Consider the following 10,710-nt stretch of genomic DNA (forward strand, 5'->3'; position numbering starts at 1 on the left):
TCCAGCAGTGTGCCCAGGTGTCCAAGAAGGCCAGTGGCATCTTGGCCTGTATCAGCAACAGTGTGGCCAGCAGAACCAGGGCAGTGATCGTTCCTCTGTCCTCAACATTGGTGAGTCCCTACTTCAAATCCTGTGTTCAGTTTTGGGCCCCTCAGTCAAAGAAAGACATTGAGGTGCTGGAGCAAGACCAGAGAAGGGCAATGAGCCAGGCACCATCCCTGGAAATGTTTGAGAAATGTTCAAGAAATGACTGTGTGGCACTTAGTGTTACAGTCTAGTTGACCTGCTAGTCTTCAGTCAAAGGTTGGACTCAATAATCTGAGGTATTTTCCAACATAAATGCTTCTGTGACGCTGTGATTCTATAACCACAAGAATTATGTCTACTGAAAGCACGCAGTCCAGAGTTCCCTTACACATGTTGTAAGAGAATGTGCCAGTTGTGTCCTTGGGAAAGGAAATCACTGCAAACCACTCTGGTTTTCTAAATGGTTAACTTGAATTCTTTCAACCACACTGTCACTGCAGTCAATTTACCCTCTTCTACAAATGCACTTCTCATTGGAGCAGAAGCATCTGACAACCACATACTATTTGAAAATAATTTGTAATGGGAGTCCCTTTTTTTGCATTTTTCCTAGAAAGCAGAGAGTATTCCATTACAACGAGATCCTGAGATTCTGCCCAGTCACAAAGTCACACTAAGCTAATTCACAAACACCCAAGTGTAATTCATGCTAGAATAGTAAAGAATTAATCTAAAACTGTAAGTTACCATAAGAGGAGTTGCAAACAAAACTATTACTGAAATAAGGAGACAGCGCCAAGTGACCCAAGCAAAGGGATTAGATGACAGTCATCTCTCTGTGGAACATAATGCAAATGGGTCTAAGACACTTGTTACAAAGAGGTCCCAAGGGACAAATTAAAAGTGAAATAACAGCCTTCATTGTGAAGCACCTTGCTTTTCAAACATGAGTTATTTTCATGCTATTTACATTGGCATCGCTTTAGGAACAGACAGTAACAGCCTTTGCTTTATAATAGCTTTGAAAACGCTTTAGAGAAATTTGCTCTCATAATGAAGCTATTTCCCATTTCTATTTTTCAAGGGATTAGCTTCCTTATTTTGCCTTGTATAGAGGCTCAGAAGTCCAGTAGAGACATTACCTGTGTCCTGGACCTTGGGGGATATTTTTTCTTCTTTTTCTGATTTCTGAGTTTATCTACCTTCTTCTTGCTATGTTGTGGGAAAAAAAAAGTATTTATCTTACTGTTCTCTGTATTTGGGTCTTCAGTGTGTGGTAACACGTGAAACTAAAGCTCAGCCTCTAACATCTCTATGTAAAATTGCATACATACCATTTCCCTGCATTGTTAGATGAAGTCTAGCTTCATCCTCTTGGAGAGCATAACAGCAAATAAGAGTGGCCACAAACTCATGCAGCTGAGATGCTTCAAGAAGTCATGCTGAGGAAAAGTAAATTGGCCCTATCATAATGAGTCTGGGCAAGTGAAGGCAGGTGGTTTGTTAAATTAGAGGCTTTTCTGATGTTTAGGGCAGCAAGGAGAATTCTGCAAGACACTTTAGAGTACAGAGTAGGTGGAGGAAAAGCTAAAAGCTGAGTTACTAAAAATTAAGGATGAAGATAGACAACATATTTATGTGGAAAGAGAAGTTATAGGTGACCCTGGAACAAGATGCTTTGATTCTAGCCACTAGGACTCAGTCATCTCCTTGTGAATCAGAGTTTTCCTGGCTGCCAGACAGGTGCTCTGTGTTCAGAGGCTCAAAGCGTAAAACACTTCATGATAGTATTATAATTGATGTTTATCCTGTGCTGTTTCTTCTAAAACAAGTTACCAGAAAGACCAGGTAATGCTATTGCACCCACCCTTTTACAACTCTGTGTTTCTCTACTACCTATTCTTTGATATCTCTCTTTATATGGTGCTGCTGGACTCCGCTGTTTTGAGTGTACAGTTAAGAAGTAATATAAGTACTGTATTTATTATTCCAAGAAGTTTTTAATAATTATTAACAGTTTTGAAAATAAGTCATGTCTGCTTAGCTGAACAAGATGTAACAGAGCTAACATTTTGTACTCCTAACAGATTTTGCAAATAATGTGTTGCATATTTATTTCACATAGAACATTGAGTTCCTATGTAAAGCCACAACTCAAAAAGTGAACCAACTATATGTGAATATTTAGGTTCTGGCTTTCTATCTCAATAGTAAAAGCATGTATAATGTATCGTATTAATTTAAGCTAATAAATACATACTGAAAAAGCTGCTGTACTTGGTATTGAAATGCATCTGGAGTTCTTGGCATTCTAGGCATTTTATATACTAAATGCATGGGGCTGGTCTGACGAGGTCATGCTTCACTCAGCACCACTGAAGAGTGGTACTTGTAAAGGGAAGCCTAAATCAATGATGGACAGTTAGTTAGAAGACCGGAGCAGAAGAACTACCAGGTCCTCTGAGGCAGAGATATCACTTTATTATTACCAACTACACAGAGGACATAAAGAATGCTCTGGAATGCTTATGTTATTTGTCAACTTGTCTTCAGACAAGCTAAAAAAGAAAGATTCTTATCTTAGACACATTTGAAAGACCTGCATGACGTAAAAAGATGGGAAAAACCAATCAGATATATTGTAAGATTGAAGTTAAGAAAGTAGGAATACTTTTATAGATTAAGGAATAAGCAGAAGACTGAACTCAGAAACTCATTGTCACTGTTTTTAAAGGAAAGCATCACTTTTAAGTGATGATTAAACTCGTGAATTTGTTTGTTTTAATGAGATCCTGATTAAATTGGCATTATCAGATTTCACAGAGAACATTTCTGTTCTCTGAGCTGTTTCTGAGCACAGAGAGAAAGCAACTGGAATGTTTGCTATAAAATAAATCAAGTAATAACAAAAATAGAGATATTCTGTTTCTAATTCTCTGAGGTAAATGCCTTAAAAAGTGCAAAAAGACTTATGCAAATGCTAGAACTACATGCAGGAGGCTAAATAAAACAGAACGAAGCCTTTATTTTCTTTCTTGTTTTCTTATTTTCTTTTTTTCCCCCTCATGTTTTGATGCTAGGTTACAACTACTATTAGGATTATAGGCAACCTCTACATAAGGAGGACAAGGATATGTTGGAGTGTGACCTAGTTCATTCCTATGGGATTCAGTATCACTGAATCTCGGATTCCCCTTTGCCAGTCAAAAAAATTAATTTAGAAAAATGTATGTTTGGTCTTTTTCATAAATTTCCAGGTGAAAAATGAGCTATGCTCTCCTATGTTTTCAAACAAGCAGAAATTAGGTAGAAGAGAAATTGAGCCTCTCAGACGTTCCCAGAGGGTTTTCTGTGACTGTAGTGACATGGTGGAAGGCCCACTCCATCTAAAGGTATGGAGACAGACAGATCAATATCAATGGTATGACAAGAAGTGTGGATTATTAAAAGGAAAACCAACACTAGTTCAATACAAATGATATGAAATGTCTCTGAGAAGAACAAGTCACTGTCAAGTTTCAGTGTATTAGACTTACAGATTAAAATCCTGGTTTAAGTAACAAGTTTGCATACACAACCTCTTACCAAATTTGTTCCATTAATACGCTCTTAGGCTCATGTAGTGTGACATGACTAAGTCTGTTTGCCCACAGGCTTATAAAGTGAAAATCTGATCTAAAAATATATGCAGGATGTCAGTCATTTCACCACCTGTAAATGATGAAACATAAAATAGAGCTCACTGCTAGTGCTGTTTCCAGATATGATAATGTGTGATATGATGTTGTGTTGGATCATATAGCACAAATTTCCCAAATGATCAGCCTGCAATGAAAGTACAGTTGAATAGAAAACAGCCACTTTACAAATAAATCTTCTGGTGTCCTATCATTCTGTTTAAATACTGAATACTTTGAAAAAATACTTTACATCCAATCCCATCATAGAAGTGATTTAATTTGAATGGAGCCAGACTTTCCCTTTACTGAATTACTTCCTGGACTAAAATATCTCTTGTAGTAGAAACATTTTCATTCAGAAGACCTCTATAAATTTATATCACTAGAAGATATTGGCTTGTGGTTTTGGAGATGGGATTGTCTGTTTGTACTGCACTTTTTTCAGTACTTAAGTACCCTTATAGTTCTGAATGGAAAATCATTAAAGAATAAATTATCTTCAAAACATTAATTAGGCAACTAAAAAAAAAGGTTATAGTAAAATGAGAATGATGGAGTTGTGTGAAAACTAGAAATGCATTTTATCCTGTGGAGAACTATTATAAAATAAATGGAGATAGAAACTGTCTAAAAATGTCAGAGAAGATGTCACAAAAATGTCTCTAAAAGAAATAGAGTTAAATAAGATAAGTGGCAAATATAAGTGCAGAAAAATATTTATTGATACAGAGTCATATGCTGCAAGAGAATTCTGCAAGCTGCTCAGTTCTTTACAGACCTTGCTATTTTCTACTACAAATTATAAGACTTTTTTGGAAACACTAACTCTTGATGGTTTTTATTTGTTCCATAGGTAAAGATAATTTTTCAAAATCAGTATATAAAGCATTTGTGCAAGATAGAGAACCCACTCTCCAGCCAGCCCCATAAATATAATGAAAACTGACAACAGTGGTGAAGACCTGCTGTGCAAAAAGTTACGCTAAAATTGAAACAGCATTGTGCCTAGTACAATCTATCTTGAAAGTCTATGACAGCAGCACCAAGATCAGACAGGTCCAAAATTATATAGGTTGATAAATGCACTTGCAAACAATTTCTGGAAGCTTAGAAAGAAACATGATCTTTCCACTTAGGTGGAAAACATTTAAATCTGTTCCCTAATGAGAATTTTTATTAAACCGGGATTAACTACATTGCAAGGTCCAAAAGGATTATATGAGACAGACTTCACATGAACAGTCAATTAAGACTAGACACGAGCAAAATTAATTCCACTGAAATATTTCCTACAGAAATGTCTGGAGTTGCTTACAGCCATATTGGGTCATACATGCTTGTTACTACCACTCTGTGGGAGGCACCACACCACAGCCAGCTGGAAGGATGGATCATGAGAGAGGATCATGCAAATGCCACCCATTCCACTGCAGTTAGTTAATTTTAAATGTATTATCCCCAGGTTAAGCAAACCTGCCTAATTTCACTCTGAAGGGGATGAGGCTTGCTCGTGTGGCCTGTTAAACACACTCTTCCATAACATGCAGCTATGGGACAAAAATATTTTAAATAGCGACACCGATTTCACTAATGAACATCTGATAAGGACATACACTAACTCTCCCGATTTCAGCAGTGAGGTCAGTGGACTTGTATTAGCAGAAACAATATCTGTACAGCATGAAATCACTCAACTTCTCATTCCCGTTGGATAATATAGGGTCTTTTAATTTCCATCATGTCAGTGGTTCCATTGCAGAAGTCTAACAACCGTATAGTTGATAGTTTGACCTATTTCCTCAGTTTCTTACAATCACACACTTACAGGTTTATTTTATTCCAGGGCTTTAATTATGCATTTTTAGTCTTCAGTGTAGAATTAATTTCTGTGTAGATCCTATCATTCATATGAGTAAAGGTGAGTGACTACTTGTACGTGTTTTCAACAGATAGTGGCAAAATAGAAAGTTATATTTTATTATTCTTCTGCTTTTTTATTTTGTATTTTTTTAAAAAATGTTTCTTCTCTTTTAATTTTACTTGTTCTCATTAATTCTTTAAGACTGTAGTGCATAGATCACTGATTATCTTTCTACAGGGATTTTAAGTGTGTGGCAGTGAATATAAACAACACCCTCCTGGGATGATGGAAAATGGAGAATCCTTTATTAATGACTGAACAAGTTCCTATATTTGAAAAAGGCTTGGTTACAAAACGTGGGGGGGTCAGCGCAGTCCTGTCCAATCACTTGAAAGCTTCTTCCCAGGACACTGCTAATTGGTCATCTTTTTGCAGGCTTCCATCAGACCTTCAACTCCCAGCATACACCGCGACCATTACAGAACAAGCATCCCATATTAACTCGCTCATAACCTCACATAAGTGGTCGTGGTGATCTCTGAGAACACTACTGCAGAGCCGTTTCCATCCTGCTCTTATTAAATGCTTGAAAGAAAAAAGAACCCACTGCGATGGACGAGCAGAGAGAATGACAGACCCATGTGCACTCAACATAATTTCCAAGAGCCAGTGCTGTGAGTGCAGTAAGACAAAAATCTGAATATTTTTAGATTAATTTTAAAAAACTATTTCAGTGTTTCGGGGTTTGCACTTTTCAGCTTACAGACTAAATATGTGAGCAATAGCAGACAGTGGGAACATACAGGTTCACCTGTAGTCGACAAAGATTGTTAATCTTGCTTTTATTTTTAGATCTCACGAATTAACAATCTAGTCAGCCACAGTCTATTTATAATGCACCAATTTACACATGTGAAATGCTTTAAGGACACATAAAAAATTACCTTTGGATTGACAGCAACCATAAAATCCTGCAATCAGTTTATGAAGGGTGGTCCCATCCCATTCGCATCATCCCAAAACAATAGTTTTATAAAGCAACACAATCAGCAAACCTAGACTCACTTTTGTTATGTAAATGTGGGTTTGTTCCACAGTAAAGATCTCTTTGCCCAAAATTATCTGCTTTCTCTTTTCTGCAGCTCAAGCACCTCAGTTACTGTGTTGTCTAAAACAGAGCAGCAATTGCCTGTACGTCAGAAGATTTTCCCCATTTTGATTTTTTGTTTTCAAGAGTTTTAACTTTCACTCTAAAATCGTATCCCAAATTGCCATGAGTCATCCAAAAAAACAGTTAGGAGACCTGGGAAAGACAACATAATAATTTTGAAGATCTATGTTGATTAAAAAAATAAGTAATCTTACCAATATTAAATGCCTTCCAAGTGTATATTAAACATCTCTAAAATTTCTCTTATTTTAGAGCTGTTTTGAAGACAAGGCCACCTGCCCAGCAAGTAGAAAGCTATCCTACACTGTTCAAACCTGAAAGCCCTCTAAAATAATTTAGTTAAATGAGTAACTTTCCAAGACTTACACTGCATTTTTTTTTTTTTGCTATATTGTACTTTCCTATTTCTGACCCTCCTCCTGCTTTCTGATTCAGTTACACAGGACAATGCCTGGAGGCAGGGCCATCAGAGGAATTATATCTCCCTTGCCCTGCAGCCCTATCCCCTGTGGCCAAGGGGATAGGTTTTTACAATCTGGTTACTGATCAAAAGCTTTCCACCTTGGTCTTGTGGAGTATAAGCCATTGCAGTAGGATTTACAGGAGAGATGTGAGGCTTTTCCCCACTGTGATAGTGACAAGCCTCAAACAGACCCCATGGCTCCCAGGGACAAAGTGGCCAGAATTGCCCAGAGGCACACAGTGAGCCTGGAGTCAGCCTCCCACTAGTGGGAAAAAAGGATGCAAAAGGTGTACAAGAAAGGACTACCTCTGTATGTCATCACTACCACGAGTCACTGCTTCATCACCATTTGTGCCGTAAAACTCAGTGTCAGCGGATGCAAGAGACAGGGTTTTGATCAGACCTGCTCCATGCATTGGCTGGAATTATTTTAGGAAATGTGTCTTTCAAGAGAGCATAAATACACACAGGAGCAGTCAGCTGTGTTGAAAACCAGCCCCAGAGCTCAATCAGGGGAGAAACATGCAGTCATAACCAAGACACAGTTGTGTATCTTACTACTTCTGGCTTCTCCCTTCACTTAGCTCCACCTCCATTTTCTCAGGAACCTCCAGCAACCATTTTGACAAGGATATCCAGTCCTTACACTCCTCTCATTTTTTTTTACACATTTCCAATATCAGTAAAACAAACCTGCCAAAACCTCAGTATTAGCTGCAAGCACTGAGGAAACTGGACTTCTTCCTTCCAGCTCTCTTGAATGCCCCTCTCGACCTTGCTGCTCCCACTGACTAATCTCTGTTACTGAGTGCATAAGCTCTCTTGGTTTCCATGCTGATGGGGGCACTTCAAATGATTCCTTGCCTGGTCAGAACCCATCTCCTCGCACCTTCTTTATTTCTGCTAACCTTTGGGTATTTGACTTTACAATCTGAATAATGTCCTTTTAGAGTATCCATTTAGTTGTTATGGAGCTCTCATTTCTGAGAGGAGGAATAGCATCACTCATCTCCAGTGCCATTAGCTGTCCTTTCTAGCAATATTTTTTCCCTTCTGCTCTTTCTTCCTTTTGCTTATTCTTTCCTCTAGGCAGCTGCTACTGGCACATCCTCTTGACAAGTAGGAAGCAGTAGGTGGTTATGTTAGTCAGACCATAAGACCAAATATAGAGCAAAACTGCTCTATATGCAAATGTGCTGCTCCAACTGTGCATGTTAAGGTTCACTGTGCAAGAAAGTAATAGTAGCTTCATATTTTTGGTGAATGTGATTGCACTTTCCATCTTTAAATGAAAGTTTTACTCTTGTCTTCTGCTGTCCTATTGATGTTGTTTTTAAAAGGGTAAATTTTAAAACCATGATCTATGAGTCTGACTTTTAGAACTGACTTTTGCTTTACCACAAACCAAGTGTAACACATGTAAGAGTAAAAAGGACTTCATGGACACAGTTCAGAATGCTTGAACAGCATCTCAGTTCTGTCTCCTCTCTTTAATGGGCAGTAGATTTGGCTTGACAACCAAAGCAGTGGTTACCTCATCCAGTGGCAATGACAACATCAATCTGAGCTGTGTGTCCTTAGGCAAGGCATACAGGTTGAGCTTGCAGATCAACATAGTCCACCCCACAGTTCAAATGGAAAACAGCTTTAGCTGTCAGTTGAGACTGCTGCCTGAGGTTTATGCTTTCAGCCCATTAACTGAGGAAGGGATGTACCAAAAACAGGTGCCACTAGACCTTTCAACTTTGAATGCCTGACCAGCTGCCAGTTGTCTATTTACAATAGAAGATAAAATAAGGTTTCTGACAGTCAAACTTCCTTTGCTCTCTCTTCCTACTCCCATGGCTGAGCAGACTCTGATCTGAAAATGCTCCTGTGCTGGCTAGACAGCATTACCCTGGTAGAGTGCAAACCTGACCCAGTTTGACTTGGCTGTTCAATTTTTAATGGCATATAGCCAACTTGCTACCAGTTAGGCTATTCATGCTGCAATAGGAAGCAATCTTCCTGACATGCAAACTTCCTTCTCCTTCTGCCTGAGCAGCAGTGCACGCGAAGATGCTAAGCTAGATAAAGAACAATTTCACCCTGTAAAGATACGGGTCTTGAATAAGGCTTTACTTTGACTTCATTGTGCTAGCCAGCTGCAAAAACCATCCTTACCCATGGCAAATCCAAAAAGACAGGACCAAGTTCTTGAAATGGAGAATCACACCTCATAATCAGATGTAAATTTGTGGTCCAGAAATCCCTGGCAAAAAATGGACCATGAAAAGTGGTAATCAAAACAGGAATTCAAGGTGCCACTGCAGAGTTTGATTACATTTAGCTTGCTGTCAGGAATATGAACCTATTAGAAAGGCTTTATCACTTGTTTAAATTGGTTATATGAGATCGCTTTCTTCCTCTCCTTTTCCATCCTCATGGACACTCTTAATCCTATTAAAAAATAAGCCTGCAATGGGTCTCACTAATCAGTTTCTAGTCACTTGAGCTGATATACAGTGTTCTTTCTGGAGGACAGCAAGTTAGAAGAATTATCTGTTCCAAGAACACCGAGACACCTATGTAAGTCGTGTCTGAACAAGGCTCTCCTTAGCTCCTTGTCTGAAGGGGAAGGAGAGGCTTGGAATAGCAGTAGGAAAGACATGGGCAGCCTTTATTTTAGTTTTCAACTGAAACAAAGATATTCCGGTACAGTCTACACCACAACACTCTTATATTTTTTACTGTTGTGGTAGTTTAGTCTAGGCCTTCCTTGGTGACCAGTTTGTAACCAGATTTACCCAGTGTTCCCTACGATTTTTACATAAGCCAGGGTATAAGAAGAAAGGAGGAGAGGCCTTCGCTCTTTCGTTCTGGCAGCTTGGAGGTGCAGGTTCCCTGCTGTTGAGTCTGTCGTGTTGGGGAGCAAGGCCTGGTAAGGCCTTGCCGACCTTGGGAGACGGAGGTTGCCGGCGATCGTTCCAGCGCGACTTTCTGTTGTCCCAAGGAGAGTAGGAAGATATTCTTTTGCTAATTCTTTTAGTTGTTAGATCTTGGGCTATTGATCATGTATATTTTATTTTGTGTGTGTTCCTTTTTCCTTCCCCCTCCCCTTTCCCTTTTCCCTTTGAAATTGTACATATATTTCAATTGTATATAACCGTAATATAAGTGTAAATATATTTATATATATAGCTTTAGCTGTCTCTCTCTCATTTCAGTTCTCTTGGGTTTTTTTCCCCTCTTCTCCCTGAGGTCTGGGGAGGGGGGACTTCTTGTGGTAAGGTTTGGAGACTTGGCAGGGAGCCAGCTTCAAACTATATCAACTGTTCAATTGAGCAACTGGAAATCAAAATCAGTGATAAGAAATTCCAAAGGGATGAGGTTCAACAAGGCCAAATACTGGGTCCTGCACTTTGGCCACAACAACCAACCCCCTGCAGTGCTAGAGGCTGGGGCTAGAGTAGCTGGAGAGCAGCCAGGCAGAAAGGGACCTGGGGATACTGACTGACAGCAGTTAAAC

Source organism: Lepidothrix coronata, unplaced genomic scaffold (assembly GCF_001604755.1).
Source record: "Lepidothrix coronata isolate B3197 unplaced genomic scaffold, Lepidothrix_coronata-1.0 Scaffold22, whole genome shotgun sequence".
Taxonomy (NCBI): domain Eukaryota; kingdom Metazoa; phylum Chordata; class Aves; order Passeriformes; family Pipridae; genus Lepidothrix; species Lepidothrix coronata.